At 40.9% G+C, this 17,375-nt stretch overlaps 1 protein-coding gene across 2 annotated transcripts in view; it reads right to left on the reverse strand.

Moving 5' to 3' along the window:
* Nucleotides 1–17,375, reverse strand: part of fam189a1 (family with sequence similarity 189 member A1) — a 90,127-nt gene that overhangs the window by 71,108 nt on the left and 1,644 nt on the right. The window lies entirely within an intron of this gene.

A 17,375-nucleotide genomic window follows, 5' to 3' on the forward strand; every position in this document is an offset into this window, starting at 1 on the left:
CCACCTCTGAAGGTTTTAGTTAGATTCAGTAGATTAGTTGTCTTGTTTGTTGTTGATGCAGTGCCGTGCTTTGTGTGGAGTCAGCATTGTATTCTACTGCTGGCTTTGAGCAGTTGTGCTTTGTTTGCCCCCTCGTTTTTAATTTCACGGCTGTGTGATTAACTTTCAAGGGCATTTCTGCCCCAATTAATTTCTGTCCCACCACAATGCTGTCTGCAAAACACCTGAATACAGCATTACTGAATGCACAAGGTAAATGTCAGCTGACTTGCACACATACTCTGGATTCAAGAGTATTTGAATCTCTTCAACACCTCCCTGCTAATGGAGAGCAAACGCAGTTGGCTGCAACTACACTGATGATAAAATATATCCCACCTATAGGAGCTCCGACTGAATCACTGAGCAAACAAAGAAGACATTTTTTTTGTACTCCTGCTGCTTTGAATTATGAACGACATGTAAACTTAAAATTAATGCACAAATGAGCCCCCACACTTTCATAAATATTAATAGGACTTTTTACCCACACACTAATCATTAGAATATAAAAATAATTGATTAACAGTGATGTATCTTCTACATGAGGGTGTCCTCTCTTTTCCAGGTGGCCAAAAGTTTTAGAACACATAAACTAAAAAAAGGTTCAAAAACAATGTATTTATGATTTAGGCTTTAAAGGTTGTTTTTTCATTGTAGACTGATCTATTGGCATCAATTCAAACACCCGCTCACACAACACAGAGGGAACCGAGCACTGTGCAATGGACCAACCCGAAACCTAAAACCCCCTCAATTTATCAAAGTAGCCCCACAAATCAATGTGGATTACTTTGGGAGAAAGCATTGCTCATGTGGCTGTGCATTTCCATTACCACCCAACAATATTGGCCTTTTGGGAGGCCGCGGTAATTTTGTCTATTGATCAAATCACAGGCAAAGATCATATAACCGTGTCTTGGCTTAGGCAATAACTCAAATACAGTGAAAAGGCAAAACATCATCTCTCTCACACTCACACACACACACACACACACACACACACACACACACACAACTGTAGAGGTCAGACCAGACACAGGTAACATATTGTCAAATAATAAAGGGATTATCCCTGTAATCCAAATGGTGAACACCTCCACCACAGCAGTGGGTGTGACCTTGTCTGATGTCAGTGTAGCCGTCACTCCACATTTATACTCGTAGAAAGAGTAGCTTTGTTGCTCACTGGAGAGCAAATTTCAAAATGTTGTTGCTTAGAACAAACTGGGAATTTAAAAAGAAATGCTGGTGTGGTGTTTGTGTGTGGTTGCGAACATCAGCTAAGTGACAGCAGGGAATGTGAGAGTCGGACACACTGCGACAATAATGGGAGTCCTGTCAACGCGTCTTACACTCTCCTGTTATTCATCTCACACATTAACATCCATTTGCTCCTCTCCACTATTAAAAAGGAGGAGAGCATCAACAGGATGTTGCCAGAAGTGAAACACTGTTTCAGTTTTGCTTCCTTGAGGGGAAAAATGTATATAAGTGATATAAAGGATTTGGGTGAACGCTGAAGAAAGCCCGTCATGTCTCCTTGGTCAGTCCAGCCTGTCCATCAGTGTCAATTGGCTTCTCTTCTTCCTTCTATTGCTAAAACACGCTGTGTGACTTTTATATTGCTAGAAAGATGGTAAGAGGAAAAAGGAGGAATTGATATGACTGGCACAAACATTAGTACCATGACTGCCAATACAAAAACCTGTGAGACACATTGAACATGTATAAGCACACAATGCAGTGACCATAAGCTAAGATCCCTGGTATTTATCTTCTGGGACTGAGCAAAGCTCTGGGTGTTGCTCCAGAGCAGAGACGCACAATTGCTCCTACTACAAGTTTTGTTGAGTAATTTGTCCTGTTGGAGGAAACAGGAACACTGCAGGGCTACGCAGACAGAGCCCCAATTAAACATGCTTTAACTTGTCCCCTCTGTGTTCAGCAACAGAAGTTGGGGAAGGTGAGATATGTAAACTCGAAGCTCTAATGCCACATTGGTGTCATATTGTTCAGACCGTAATTATGAGCAACCATGGAAAAAAGTGTTACCGTCACTGGCAGTTACATCTAAATAAAATCTAATGTTAACACAATTTAAATAAATGTATCCAATTCAAAAGGACTTGTGCATTTTGTATCTGATTTCTCTTGTTAACAAACTGCTACACATACATAAAAGTAAGGCTACTTCTAAAGGGTGTCACTACAAGGATGGCAGTGCAGGTAACCATCTTGAAATAATGCATGAACACTTCCAAGTTGAAATAATGGGAGATTTTCCTGATGTTCGCATACTGCGTAAATACAGCATTGTCATATTGCGTTCTAAATGCTGGATATTTGGATGAAATCTAATAGTATATCTATAATGTTTTACTGAAAAGTAAATTTTGCACAGATGTAACATAGCAGATTTACAATGGGCCCACTCATACAGTGTGTATCTTTTTATCCACCTTAAAAAGGTACAACATTTGAACCAATTCAGCATGAATGAAGGAGGGCACAGATTCTAAAGTGTAAGGTAGCTCGTTGATTGAAGGGCCTGTGTGGTGCAACACTGCAGAGACCAGGGTTCAATCCCCAGTAGTGGTGCTTCCAGCCACAAACACAATTTCTCTTGTTCGCTAGTGAAGCTTGTGTTGCAGCACTAGCGACCTGTTCCGGTTGGTCTGTCTACACTCTCTGCTTCTGTCTACACCCTCCCCAAGACAAGAGTGGCGAGAGCGTGCAGCAACAAGGACTGCAGTGCAGACAGAAGTGATCACTCCAAACTAGGGAACACAGACGACAAGGAAAAAAAAAAAAAAAAAAGGCAACTTGCTAATTTTCTCATTGATGCCTAATTATTATATATTAGGGCTGTCAATCGATTAAAAAATGTAATCTAATTAATTACATACTCTGTGATTAATTAATCGAAATTAATCGCATTCATAATTAACGGTGCCTGAACCGATACTTTTTAAGAAAGTAAAAAAAGAAAAGAAAAAAAATGGTACTAAACAACAGTTGGTGACATTAAAGAACAGCTTGTTTATTGCTAAGGCCATATGGTCAAAATTAAATGATTTAATAATAATGTATAACAATAACTTATTTCACTAGTAAATTGCTGTTGAACGACAAAAACAACCACCAGATGGGAAAAGGACATTTACAATAACTTCAAATGCACCACGAGGCTGTAGTTTACCAGTTTCATTGAACGCACCGTCTGTGTTGTTTTTCCGACGGCAGCTGCAGATTGTTACATACCGGTGTTGAATCCTCTACAGTAAAATACAGCCAAACTTTACACCGTTTAGCGTTAGCTGTCAGCATTTTAACCGTTTTTAATCCAGCTACTAGCTAGCGGTAGGCTAACGTTAGCTGCTGTTGAGTATAGTGTTAACTAGCGTCACGTGCAGCGGTGTTTGTGTTGCCTGTATCGTCTTCAGAGCATCAGAGAGAAGAGCAGACATATTAGTGGCACCAGATTTCAGTAGCCAGGGTTGGCAGGAAGAAGATTTTTACAAGTAAATGTTCCAGTTAATGATCCAGGCAGCACATTCTCGTCTCCCTCCTTCATTTTACAGTCCAATGGTGGCTAGAACGGCTCCGGGTCAAACGTCTATATGGAATGGATTAATCTGCGTTATTTTTTTTAACGCATTGTTTTTTCTCAGATTAATTAATCGAAATTAAGGCGTTATTTTGACAGCCCTATTATATATATATATATATATATATATATATATATATATATATATATATATATATATATATATATATATATATATGTGTGTGTTTATAGGTGCATTTTGCAGAAAGAGTACTGTAATGCTCCTGTACAGGTTTCTGCAGCAGCAGCAGCATGCTTTTATACTCAAAGGTTCAACTCTGCTCTGCCATTTTCAGTGTGACATTTTGATCAGATCCTCACTTGTCATGTTTCAAAGGATTGCTGCCCTTCCATGTTTGATGCCCACAGGTTGTCCCCAGCTGTTCAAAGATGCAGGCTGCATCATCCCCGCATATACACACTCATCTTACCCGCTCTGAGGTCTCCTTTCATGTGTTCGGATCTACCCACTCACCCAGCACAAAGCTGATGTAAGACAATTCTGCACAACAACAGGATGTTTTAATTTAATTATTACTGTATTATCTGTAATGAAAACTTTAGTATAGTCCTCAAACATGTTTTGTCATGCATTTGGAAGGTGAACACAATTTATGGCCCCCACGTAAACAATTTAATTCTTTCTTAACCATTGAAAATATAGGACACACATTTTTTATTTTATTCAAATAACATCCAAAACATGGCCTTTTGTATCATGTATGTTACTCATCGGTATCTGTAGTGCGAATGAAAAATGCAAGTTAAACTTTGCCCTTACAGCCCGAGTTTCAGGCTTTTAACATATTTTAGATTTGACTGACATGTTTGTTCAATGAGCATCACTTGCTTTTCTTGTCTTGCCTGTCAAAATGTCATCTCTTCATCTTGCTGACCTGAATACTAATAGCCTTTCCAGCATCAGAGTAATCTTGTTTGAATATGTTTTTATACATGAATAAGATCCAGTCAACTTTAAATGGACTACACTTTTCTTTAGTACGGTGGCGCTGAAAGCTCAACGCACAGGAACTTAGAAAACACATGCAAATGGACAAAACACAAGCAAATAAAGAAAACATCTTCACCAATTTGACAACAGAAAACACAACAAAATACAGAAATGCTGCAAATCGTACAGAACGCAACAGAAATTAATTACAACAGAACTTTCCAGGGAACAGGGGAATGTAATGAGGCTTAGCAAAAGTTCAATCAGGACCCTCACCACCTCAGCAACCCTCCACCACCCCTTCACCTCCTGTCTTCATCATATCAGCGCACAGTTCTGCTCCACATTCCATCATCCAGGTCTTCAGCAACTCTCTTCACCACCAGTGTCTAGACTCCAGGGGGAAATATCCTGAACTAATCACGGCATCAGTACCCCCCCTAAATATACCATGACACAATGGGGTCTAATCGCCAAAGACACTAAAATTCTTTTTATAGTGCACTTAAATTGCATGTTCACTCTTGTATTTTGTGCGACTTGCAGGGTTTCTGTATTTGGTTGTTTTCTCACTTTGGTTGCTAAATTGGCGAAGATGTTTTCTTCATTTGCTTGTGTTTTGTGTTTTCTTAAGTTGCAGTGTGTTGAGCTCTCAGAGCCACCGTAAGTTAAAGAAATGTTGTCCTGGTTGAATATACATAGAAAAAAAACATCAGTTGTTGAGACTGGATGCAAATCTCAGTCTCAGGCACCAAAGCCGCAGAATCATCCAATGTCAATGTAATTCTTAGAAGGCCATATCTCACTTCTAACAAAATATCTGTCATGTTGCTCATCATGTTGCTGAGGGTAACCAACAAGTACCTCCCTAACGACGATGGTGAATACGCTGTATAGGAGGAACAGGAACAGCAAGAAACAGATACAAGACTGGGAACTGGGAGAAACAGAGTGAGTCATAAAACTGATGATGGTGTAGAATACAGTCATGACCTTACACTTATTATCCTGCCTGGTCTAACAGCTGTCTCCAGGTTCTGCAGAAGAAAGTACAGGAGAAGCCTGTGAGCTGTTGCACACAAACATGTTTAAAACTAGAGTTGTCAAAACAGTTTTTGTCCTCCAGTGCCAGCTAATGAGAGGAATACAGAGGCATGAGACACGGCCAGACTCATTACTCCACAGAACCTCAGCTGTAATTGACTTCAACCAAAACATTTCACTCTCCCTCCTCGTTCAACTAATAGAAGTCACTCTTCTAAAGCTTTTGTTGTTCCTTTGCTTTTATATTTCTTGTTCTCTCTCTCACAGCCTGTTTGTCATCGCATCCATGATGAGCCTCTCGACGCTCTGATCCTCATGTGCTACAAGCTTCTTACACTTGCTTCTTCTCTCGTTTAAGCAGGCAACAGAGAGAAAGAGAGACACAGCCCCCCCCCCCCCGATTCCCTCACCTGCCTCAATGGATGCTGACTGTGACTCTGCCATAGTAACTGTCTGGCTGCCATAGTAACCAACCTTGACGAGGTCCTAATCAAAGTCAATATTGAATAAGAATACTGCTTCTATTTTCACAGTTATAGATCGCTTGTCATCGTATAAAGATGCCTCCATTTCCATCCTGTATCAAAAGCTTTATTTTTATTTATGAGATTTTCTAGGTGTTAGGCCTCTTGTCTGTCTTTATTTTGATGTGGATTGTCGTTGATTTTTTTTTTCTGCTGCACTACAAATGCTCTGTTATGCGATTGCTACCTTCAGTGATTGGAAACGTTTCAACCTCTTTGCTGAAAAGGCAATTTTATTATCAGATGTTTCCATGACACCTGGGGGGGGAGGGGGGGGGGATGAGGCATGCTAACCAAGCTGAAGCGATGCCAAAAGAAACACTGAGCTGGAGAGGAGGAAGAGGGAGCTAAAATCTCAACCTGAGGGAGGAGCTGATGGCCCGGGGGAGGGGGGGGGTGGGGCTGGCCTCCTTCATGCTGAGCAAACACCTACAGATTCCCCATCATCCCCTGCAGCACGGGATCGAAATCAGCAGCAATGTCCCTTACTTTCTACTCCTCTCTTTTTTGCATGAATCCTCTTCTTTTTTTTTATAAAAGCATATTTCTAAAAAAAAAAAAAAAAAAAAAAAAAAAAAGAAAAAAAATCAACTTGTGAATTAAGAGAGAAAAAAACAGCAACTCCCACAATCCACTCCAGCCCCAGGCCAGTTTGAAAATAAATGAGCGTTTAGTACTGTTCCCTTCAGCAAGAAAAAGTGAGCGAAAACAGATTTTTCTCTCCCACAAATCTGCATTTCATTCCAATGCACCACAACAAATACAACATCTGCAAAAAGGTGCAACATGTGGCTAGGACAGCACCAAATATGGGAAAAGAAAAAAAAAAATTTAATCTGAAAGGACAGTAATGCACTCGCTGTTGATTATGTAATGATTATAAAGAAAAACTACAACCGAGGTGTGCACAGAAAGAGAGCAGAAGAGCCTCAACTGTGGAGAGAAAATGTCTTTTCTGGAGGCTTTTGCACTTATTAAACTCCCACTGAGGCTCCTCTCAAAGGCAGATGTGTTCGACTGCCAGATCAATCAGTTCTGTTCTCTACTGTACTTCTCCGTCCTCTTTTTTATGTCTCTCACACACACACACACAGAGGGACATGCATGACACACAAAATCCTTGGAAAAGGTCCAGAGATGTCTCCCTGTTGCCAGTGCCATCTGTATTGATGAAACAACATGAAGAGCAGGAAACCACAAGGAAATGCATCATTCAGGTTATTCAATGAAAATGAAAAATTAGTTTAAGATTATGCTGCTGCACTCCACCAGGAGACAACGGCGACCACATTACAGGTGACAAATCTGATCTCTGCTAGACGATGAATGTGTGTGTGTGTGTGTGTGTGTGTGTGTGTGTGTGTGTGTGTGTGTGTGTGTGTGTGTGTGTGTGTGTGTGTGTGTGTTCTACTGATCTGGTGACCTGTTGTACACCATTAACTGCTGTTAAAGGTTTGACCTCCGACCTGGAGAATTTATCCTCACGGCTCATTTATCCAAACAAGACAGATTTCATCCTTGTTACCCATTTCCACCAGGACATTGGTGTATTTCCCTATAATGTGGTCACTCACTGTATTTCAGATGATATAGAGAGCTGAAGTCTTGAAGCTAGCTGTTCCACCAGCTTCTCTAATTTAATGAAATGTCTCAGTAAGGGATTTTTTCATCAACCTTCCTGTTCCTGGTGTTTGAGGCCCCAGTGGTTTATATATCTAGGTTGCATGACAGGGTATCTGATGTACACAGGCAAGTGTTTATACCTGTTACCTGTTGTTGTATACCAATTGGCCACAATAGAAGGTACAGTAAGGGGGGGAAGTCTGCTCTCACACAGTGCACCTGTTTTTCTGTGCATTTTCAATTTACGCATCCAAAAGTGGTAACCCCAGAAATTTGAAAAAAGTCTAAATATTGTAAAATACGTTTTTAGGCTTGCCCTAAGTGGAAAACTTGGTTTATCGATTGAGCAAAATACAACAAAGTGCAACAGATTTAAAGAATAAATCATGACCTACATGAAGCATGTGACTTAAACGTCCAATAAAGCTTCCGCTCCTCTAAAGGGGAGAGATCCAATGAATCTTACAAATCTGACAAGCACTTAGTTATAAAAACACTCCATATTCTTAGTTAAATGAGTACTATCTACTATTGCTTTTAGTTTTAACACTTTACATGATTTTGACAAAGTTAAACGATTTAATTTGTTAGCATTCAGGAAATATCATCCATATAATCCACCAATGCTCTCTGTTCAACTATTTGATTCCAATCCAATCCAACTTTATTTGTTAAGCGCTTTAAAACAACCAAAGTTGACCAAAGTGCTGTACAGAAGAATAAATAAGACATCATAAATAAAAGACATAACAGCTCACATGAGGTGCAAAATTACATATACAACAATAAAATTAAAAAAACATAAAACATGAGTAAAAATAATAGCCGCGCAATAAAAAGCAATCAAAATAAATAATTAAATGAAGTAAATAAAGTTGACATCTTACTAGGTGTCAAAGGCCAAAGAGAAGAGATGGGTTTTAAGACAGGATTTAAAAGCAGACAGAGAAGAGGCCTGTTTAACTTGCAGAGGCAGATCATTCCATAATTTAGGAGCCGACACAGCAAAGGCACGGTCCCCTCTGAGCTTCCACTTAGTTTTAGGCCAGGGGTGGCCAACCAGTTAGGTATAAAGAGCCACAAAAAAAACCGCACCATAGCAAAAAGCCACACAACACATGCACGTCCACACTACAACAGCAACAGTGTCTTCCAGATCTAATGTCATAATACATAGCAGTTTTCATAGTTTTTTTTTCTCACTTAGATTGACTCTGAAACCTGACAGTCTTTGTTATCCACAATCCTTTTCAGGTCTTGCTTGAACTCGGTTGTGGCCACTCGAAGCAACTCTCTCACTCATTTGTCACTAAAGGGGCTTTCAAACAGTCGGATTCAGCAGTAAAAGGGTTAACGAGGAAGGTGATCTGTGGCCGCTGTTTTTCCTCAGGTTGCAGAATCTGTCCTCAAAACTCTGCTGCATTATTTTCCATTTTAAAATAATTGGCAAATGTATTGGCAGTATTGGCAGATGCATTCAAATGTGGTTTTTTTTTTACTTATCTGAAATACTGTATGTTTCAGAAAAGTTAAAAACAACAATCAACCAATGACACAGCCCCCAGCCACACAGTAAGAGCCTCACAGGAGCAGGCAAAGAGCCGCATACAGCTCAAGAGCCACAGGTTCGCCACCCCTGTTTTAGGCACACTCAGGAGCAGCTGATCCTCTGACCTGAGAGAGCGAGTGGGTATATAAGGGCGTAGAAGCTCAGAGAGGTAGGGCGGGGCAAGGCCATTCAGGGCTTTAAAAGCAAATAAAAGAACTTTAAAATGGATCCTAAATTGAATAGGCAGCCAGTGGAGTGAGGCTAAAATGGGGGAAATGTGTGCCAGTTAAAAGATGTGCAGTAGCATTCTGTACCATCTGGAGACGGGCGATGGAGGACCCACTTACCCCCACATAAAGTGCATTACAGTAATCCAGCCGAGTGGTAACAAAGGCGTGGATTACCGTCTCAAAGTGCTGTCTTGACAGTATTGGCTTTATTTTTGCCAACTGCCTCAAGTGGAAAAAGCTTGATTTGACAACAGCCTTGATCTGACTGCTAAACTTAAGCTCCGGGTCCACTTTAACCCCTAGGTTTTTGATGCTAGGTTTAATATACTGGGCCAAGGAACCCACATCCACAGGGGGGGTCCCAGTGGTGCCACCAAAAACCATCACTTCCGTCTTTTCATCATTGAAATTTAAAAAGTTCAGAGCCATCCAGGCCTTTATGTCGTCGAGACACTTAAGTAGCAATCTGACAGAGTATGCATCTTTCTTTTTAAGAGGCACATAAATCTGACTGTCATCTGCATAACAGTGGAATGAAATGCCGTGCTTCCTAAGTATGGAACCAAGTGGGAGCAAATAGAGAGAGAAAAGGAGAGGGCCAAGAACTGAGCCCTGTGGAACCCCACACGAGAGAGGAGCAGAGGAGGATTCCAACTATAATCTCTGCTGTCTAATACTCTTTTTGTCTCCCTCTGTCCTGCTATTGTTACAATTATGTCGGAAGATGAACACATTGATGAACCATTCTCACAGTGGCAGCCATTCAAAATAGGTTTTGAGTTTGATGGAATGCATCTTTGTTAAAGGCCTTAAACACAGAAATATTAAACATACTGTATGATTTCATCCTTTTTGAAAACATTCACCATCCCAGTCTAGACAGCCACATACTGTTGAGCAAGGCTGTGCTGCAAGTTCCAGTTTTACAAAAAACTCAGTCCAAAAAGCTCAGTCCAAAACTTCTTGTATACAGTGTTTATGTAAGAGCTTAAATGCCTCTCAGATTTGTCTTCAGGCTCTTCATGTATCTTTCTCACTGCCTGATTGAACCTCTTAAAACAGCTTTCAGGACAGTGGTCAGCTACTTTCTGAGTTAGAGGGAGACAAAATGTTGTTACAGTACGTGTTCTCCCTTCTTCCCCTGCTTTCTGTTAGAGGTGTTCAGCCTGTAGCCTAAGTTTGTCTCGAATAAACACATACAGTATAACCACCTTGTTGCTCAGCTGTCGAAGGTACATACAAATACACACAAGCACACACTGACATCCCCCTGACCTGCCCTCCCACATGTGTACACACACATAAAAGCACCATCCAACACAACACAGTTGCTAATCATAGAACAAAGGGAGGCTCCAGTCAGCAGGCTTTCCCATTGATTGGCTATAGAAAGCAGCAGGCAGGGACGACAGTCAGCTTTGTTACACCAGGAGGATGTTACGGCAGGTAGAGGATAGAAGTCAAACACATCAACAAAGCTGTCTGTCTGTGAGCGCTGACATCAGACCTTCACACTGATGATGGCCTGTTGCGGCACGTCACTGAAAAGCTCTTATTTAATAAAAAATAAACCTCTGTAAACATCAGGTCAAAGCCTGGAGGAGGAAGTGGATGTCTGTTACTTCACTGGAAACTAAAATGCTCCATCCAGACCAAATCAAAGATGAGTCTGCTTCATAAAGCTTCTCTTTCCTGTCGCATTTGACATGAACACAATGTCAGAATAAATGTAAACACAGGTGTTGTACAGATGCAGCACCTGTGAGAGTTTTCCTAACCCTCATCTTCAGAATAACTAAGCCTCATGACAGACATTCTTCTGTTTCCCTCGCTGCTCTCGCTGTTGTCTCTGTTCTGGTTTTCCTCCCTCCCTGTGAGCTCAGTTCAACCCTGTTGGCTTTTTCTATTCAACAGTCTGCAGGCAGACCTGCTGGCAGCCGGGTTGAGGCTGTTTGTAAAGAAGTGCAGCATCAAGCCATTCTGTTAGACAGACACGTCCTGGGCCAGACCAACACACCGACACACTACAAACCAGAGCAGGCAGAGGAGAGAAAAGGAGGATTTATGAGAGAGATCTGTTAAGAATGCACATATAAATATATCATGCATTCAACACATAAAACAATTTCCCCAAATACATGACCCCGTGTCTCGCTCTCTTTCTCTGTCCTCCCACGTGTATTTGCAGGGTCAGTTCAGGTCTGAAAATGTCCAGAAAAACAGAAATTGTACAGCTTTCATCACATCAACCGGCTTCTCTCTTCAAAGATCAAAATGATGCATAATGGAGGCTGCTTGTGTTTTATGTGGGTGTGTGTGTGCACACATATGTGTTTGATCATTTGGGGGCATTTCAAAGATCCACTCCAGACATTTTAAAAACATAAAAATACTGCTTGTAAAATAATGTGTCTGATATGTTTTTTTCACAAAAAAAGTTCTTTTAACCAATCTAATTCTTCTCCCTCATTGAAAAAAAATCCAGAACCTATGAAGGTGCAAATTGTTCATTTTCCAAAGTTTATGATGTTGATGATGATAATATCATGTTCAGACTGCAATAGTTGTGAGAACATAATGAACATCTTGCAGTTCATACCATACATTCAATAAGACAAAAACAATCTGATGGATGGATGAGTGACGATAGATCCAGGCTATATCCAGCTATGACACCGGATTTTACAACTCTGAAAGTTATAATGGCAACAATTGTTGAGTTAATTGGTGTTTGAAATGTGAGAATTCCCCACTTTTCTCCTTAACAATATAGTAAATGAATATGTTGGGGTTATGGACTGCTTAGACACAACAAGGTATTTGACAATGTCACCTTGTGCTCTAGCACACTGAGGAGAACTTATAAGGAAGAAAACAATCGATAAAGAAATTAATTGAGTTGCAATTCTAATTTTGTCCGAGAACATTGTTCACATTACAAAGTAATCTAAGAGGAATGTGCACCAATTTGACTGGCCAGCACAAACCTTAGCAACATGGCAATGTTGCAAAAGTTAAGCCAGGTTCCAGTTTTTTTTATGACCCTGCATATTTTTTCCCCAGAGCCCTCTGCGTCAGGACCCCCACTGTGTCACTGCAGATCTTCCAAAGAAATACAACCACAACATTCATCTTTTTTCTTTGCATTTCTCCGATGACTGCTTTGCCAACCAGGCATCGTGCAATGCCAGGTTTTCAGCTAGGTTGCTTAATTAGGTAAAATGTAGCAAAAAAGAAGAGGGGATGGCATATAACAGAGGGACTTTAACACGGCACACACAGAAGAAGCTCAAGAAGATCATCCTATTCCTGGTTTTGAACACAAATCATGAAACAACCCAAAAATATCTGAGTACAAGAGGAGGAACGAGAATATGCAGAAAGTCTGGATGCGTCTCCAGCAAAACACACTGAGACAGGGAATTAAAGTGAAGCTGACACATTGAAATATTAGAGCCTCTCTCGATAACTGTGTGTGTGTGTGTGTGTGTGTGTGTGTGTGTGTGTGTGTGTGTTGAAGTGGGAGCAAGCACAAACTGTTCTTTCCACCATTATGGTCCTTACTGTTAGCACTGGAGTGGGGGGCAGGATGCACTGGAGGGTCCTCAGAGTAATGAGTAGCAGCAGGCTGAGTGCATACTTACTTATTATAGAAAAGGTGCAGCAGGAAAGTGAATTACAACTGTTCGGTGACACCTCGGTATGGACTAAAACTGCATTACATCATCACACCACGTGTGAAGTCATTGCAGAGATGTTTGAAAAACCACCAAGTAAAAATGAAAGTAAACAGCAGTATGATGATTGATGGAATCCATCTAATTAGTTGATCAATATAAGATTTAGGACAGGCCAGTCCGGCCATGAGTGGTCTGGTCTGAGAGCATGTGTGCTGACCGCACTCTCCATTTAATCTAAACTGACAAGATGAGTGAAGCAGCTGAGGAGCCACGGCCTCTATTGACAGCTGGGAGTAAAAGGCTGCATCAACAAACAGCCCAGTGGAGCGTTGCATTGAGTCCCAGAATAATAAAATAATGCTTTAATCACACTTTTGCAACTGGACAGTCATCAAATCACAAGATACTGTGAAACTCGTGATGCCATTACAAAATGACTTAAATATCACCTCACAAAAACCAGCTTAATTCTTCACTGAGTGTCACGTACTGTAAGAGGGGGATTTCCTCTGAGCTTCTTTTGCAACCTGTGATGCGTAAAGACAATTTACCTAAATAAGAACAAATATTTTCTGCTGGTATCTAGACATTATGCAGGCAGTTTTTTGGATTTATTTGCTCAGGTTTTCTAATATACTTTTATTGTTCTTAGTAACCAGGGCATTGTAACTGGAAAGGATTTTTTTATGTCACATTTCAATGATGTGAGTAACACAAACAAAATCTCAGTGACTCAAAACCTGGGCAAGCTTTTTACACACACACATGCTGCACAAAATAAATCATATATTTGTTTTGATTATGGCAGCTTCTGTTTTAATCACCATGTGCTAAAACAAGTGCAGCTTCTATTTATTCATTCACATTTCATTTTTTTTCTTTACCCAGCTCTCTGCATCAAAACCCACTGAAGTTTTACAAGAACACAATAAAATATTACTGAGCAGAAAATATTCGCTAAAGAAATGCAAAGGAAAGCAAAGCTCCACGAGTGACACCAAAGGGACACAAATTACTTTATCAAAATAGAAATCTATATGTATCTAAGATCAATAAAACGCCGATTCACAAAATCCCAAAGACCAAACACTCAATGAACATTTGTTGGCCATCTGATTGAATGTAACGTAACACTTCTCTCTAGTCACATTGATGTTATGATCCGGCACCGAAAGCTAAAATAAATTCATAGTGTCTCAGTATTCCTGACAACAACCACAATTGTATTTACTTCATTCATATTCAACAGATGCAAAGTCTGTTCATCAAAATGATGACAATTTTCAACCAACACTGCAGACTACACTTTGAAGTACGAGTATATACATAAGAGTACATGTGTGCGTCTGTGTGTGTCTGTTTGTGTCTTAAAACCTGTTAAAACCTGACCACTCAAGACAAAAAGGTGCAAGTTGCAATATGACAAACATGATTTCCCTGCAACAATCAGATAAGATATGCCAAAACCAACGTCTTTATCTGAGATTCCTAGCACGAAATGTTACTTCCTGGCTTTCTAATCTCAAGACAGCACAAAACACACGGCTCAATTAGAAAATCTCATTCTGTTTATATAGTCAAACTTCAAGAAATGCCCAAAAAAACAGGAGCCGATATGTACTCAGGCACAGGAGTGCTTTGAGCTAAATGCTAATGTTAGCATGCTAACATGCTCACAATGACAATGTTTAGTAGGTTTACTGTAACGTTATGTTCACCATCTTAGTTTAGTGTGTTAGCATGCTAATATTTGCTAATTAACACTAAACACAAAGTACAGTTGATGGGAATGCCATTAGTTTTCCCAACCGATGTTGCGATATTTCACAGGATAAGGGAAAACTTTGACCTACAGGTGGCGCTAAATGAAAAATTAGGGGCTCATCAAAGTTAGTAGGATTTATCCTCTCTGGACCATTCATTTTTGCACATTTCATGCTAATCACACCAATATTTGTTGATTATTTTTGTCTAAAAGAAAGTAGAGACCCGACCAACCCGACAGATTAGCATTGCCATCCCTCGAGTTCAGTTAAAAAGCAAGATGTTGGCAACTTTCCTCCACATTTGCACCCCACACACACACACACACACACACACACCTTGTGCCACAGACCTCCCCTCACCCCTGCACTTTGCCCCACTGCCTGTCTGAGTGCAGAATTTGCTGCCTTATTACAAACACCAAGAATACTGTCTTAAGCCGGCTGTACACAAAATCAACATTCATCGTCTTCCACACGACCAGGAGGCCAGGCAAATGAAAAGAAGATAAGTAAATCCTTCTCTGGAGAGGAGAGGACATGTCTTAGTGGTGCAGAAAGAAAGAGACAGAGAGCATCAAAATCTAATGTGAATTTGTAAATGATGCCTGCAATAACTCCTGATGGATATACATATTCACATATTTAGTTTGTGTCTTAGTTTCTCCCTGACAGGAAATGAGAAGGGACAGGAGAGGCAGTTTGTGTATTTGTGTATGTGTTTGGATACTTGGATCAGTTCCGAGCCTGAATACATGGAAATGTGAGGTAAGCGGTAATTCGTTCTGCATGTCAGCTGCTGACAGCTGGAGAGGCCCTTTGGCTCACTTGGCCACTTTGCTTCATTCATTGGACAAACCCGGCAGGGTGGCATGACTCACCGCCAACAGGTAAACCTGCTGGTAATGTTGCCGAACGAAGCAGAGGGGAGGCAACTGTATGGTGTATGACGGGCCGAGCGATGCAGCCTCAGAATCTGCACTACTCGTTGTTCGAACTCTGTGTCACTAATAATGACATCTAGAGATAGTGACTGGCCTAGCTGCTTGTGTGCCAAACTAAAGAGTTACAACAGGGGTGTGGGATGATTGCAAGCCCAGGGTTGGGTGCGAGAACAAGTAAGATATTTGTGGGATTAGTCTCTGTTGGCCAGGCAAGTGTGTGTGTGTGTGTGTGTGTGTGGCTGTCAAACACATAATTCTTAACATCAAAGCTGTAAAACATGTTTTTGTGCAGAGTGTGGAAAATCCAGATGAGCGAGACAGATCCATTGATATGCACAACACTGAAGTGGGATATACAGTATATTTGTGTGTATGTGAGTGCGTGCGTGCATGCGTGCGTGTGTGCGTGCACATGTGCGTTGTGGGGGCTCTACATTGATTGCTCTGTGTAGGAAGTAAAGATTACGCCTTCTCTTGCTGGGACTGTGATGAAATACCACAATGCCAGTCATACAGAGATCCTTAATGACGTACCATAGTGACTACACACACAAACACCTACACAGTACATAAACACACTCAAATAGTACTAGACACACGAGTGCAGATAGGTTGAGGATTTCTTGTCACCTTTCTTATTAGCTCAGTTCACCAATACGGCAGGTAGCTCAACATAAAGGTTTCACCTCATTGTCGGTCCAAGCAAATAAATCCCTGGTCTTACTTTTCGCCATTGTTCTTTCTCGAAAGTATTTTCTGTAGTTTCAACTTATCAGCCGCGATTTTCAACCACAGAGTAACGTCGGACAATCTGCTACCCGTTTCCGCCAGCACGCGCATGCTCAATTTATGCAAATGGTCATGCGATTTGCGTTGTTAGACGTATTAATGTGGATGGAGATGCGTAAGTAGTAATGATCTTCTCTGACAGATGTTTTACCTCTGCAGCTGTACATTTGGTGTTTGCCCATGTGTGCTAGGAACTTGTATGTCCACAACATAAATAATAAAATATGCACATCAGGACACAACAATGCATTAGGTTTTGGTGCACAAAGATAACAGAAGGTAAGATGCAGCACAACAGACTGACAGACCTCAAATCAGCCTGAGGCACTGATGAAGAATGTGCACTGACCTTTGCTCTCTGACCCCTGTGGTTACTTACCATTGCCCTGTAACTATGCACTCCCACACATCCAGGCACAAACACATGTCCTCTCTCTCCCCCTCTGTCTTATTTCTCTCTTTCATACAAGAATGTCTATCCATTGACACTTCATATTTCCATCACTGCATTTTGAAAAGCTGGACACACACACACACACACACACACACACACACACACACACACACACACACACCTTGTGCCACAGACCTCCCCTCACCCCTGCACTCTGCCCCACTGCCTCTATAA

Source organism: Sander lucioperca, chromosome 3 (genome assembly GCF_008315115.2).
Source record: "Sander lucioperca isolate FBNREF2018 chromosome 3, SLUC_FBN_1.2, whole genome shotgun sequence".
Lineage (NCBI taxonomy): Eukaryota > Metazoa > Chordata > Actinopteri > Perciformes > Percidae > Sander > Sander lucioperca.